The sequence below is a fragment of the Aplysia californica genome, unplaced genomic scaffold (assembly GCF_000002075.1).
Source record: "Aplysia californica isolate F4 #8 unplaced genomic scaffold, AplCal3.0 scaffold00195, whole genome shotgun sequence".
In the NCBI taxonomy this organism is placed as follows: domain Eukaryota; kingdom Metazoa; phylum Mollusca; class Gastropoda; order Aplysiida; family Aplysiidae; genus Aplysia; species Aplysia californica.
The window spans coordinates 628,807-629,828 of record NW_004797465.1 but is presented as its reverse complement, the minus strand read 5'-3'; the positions used below and the strand labels follow the sequence as shown (position 1 = coordinate 629,828).

General features: G+C 41.4%; 1 protein-coding gene across 1 annotated transcript in view; it reads left to right on the top strand.

Moving 5' to 3' along the window:
• LOC101861044 (latent-transforming growth factor beta-binding protein 4) overlaps positions 1-1,022 on the top strand; it is a gene marked incomplete in the record, with an annotated part of 14,901 nt that overhangs the window by 12,689 nt on the left and 1,190 nt on the right.

The window sequence follows — 1,022 nt, the reverse complement described above, 5'->3', positions numbered from 1 at the left end:
TGTGTGTGGGCGTGTTTGTATCGGGCTAAAACTAAATCTTCATTGAGAGAGCACGAAGCTATTGCAACAACCGCCTGTCTCTACGTGTGTTCGGGGGCATTACATCTCAGGAAATGAATTCACACGTATTTCGTAAGGCCCCCCAAAAATACACAACTCTCAGCAAGATCTTTGAAAGATTTCTTGTTTGGTCTTGGATTTGAGTCACGGCGCGGTGGAATCAGGCGCTCGTCAATTTTTGGGCATGTGGAGTTATTGGTACAGTCTTAAAGCTTGTTCATATGTCTTGCTTTCGTTGAAAAGAAAGCCATAATATCTTGAATTTCAAGTTGAGATATTGGCGATTGAAGGAGATGGGGGTCGCCTGATTTCAGAGGTAGAATTAGCAAGAAAATAGCCGCCAAACTTTGGTTATTTTCCTAGCTTGATAGTCAGTGAAATCTGAAAATGTACATTTTTTAATCCATGTTTTTCAATAAAACTCATACAAGAATGCGTTCTTAAATGGACATAAAAAGTAATGAAACAACAACAACAAAAATTTCAATAAAAATTGCCAAACTGGAGGAAAAACGCCAATTTCTTCTACCAACTTCATTATTTTGACAAGCGCTTGACACTACAACGCCGCCTCACATTCGATAAAATCTCAAGCAGCAATTGGAAGTTGTCCCGAACAGGAACTTGGAATCTTGTTGAAACATTCACTTAGCGGCCCTCTATCGAAACGTGACGATCTGTGTTCCTGTTACATGGGTTCCCGTGGCCATGTTGAGTTGACGACGGGCGATAAAGACAGATGGTGGGTGGTTGGCGGGTGCTGAGGTGTGGTTTGCTCGATCCTTCTTTCCTATCAAACACCTATCGTCCTTATCTCTCCTCCTTCTTTTTTTGCGTACGTTACTCTCGTGTAACACTTTATAATTATTCTTCGGCACTTTTTTATGACTTTATTGTGTTGTAAGTGCCGTAAAACATTTACTAAAACGAAACTAAGAGACAGATGCCGGAGGGGGGGGGGT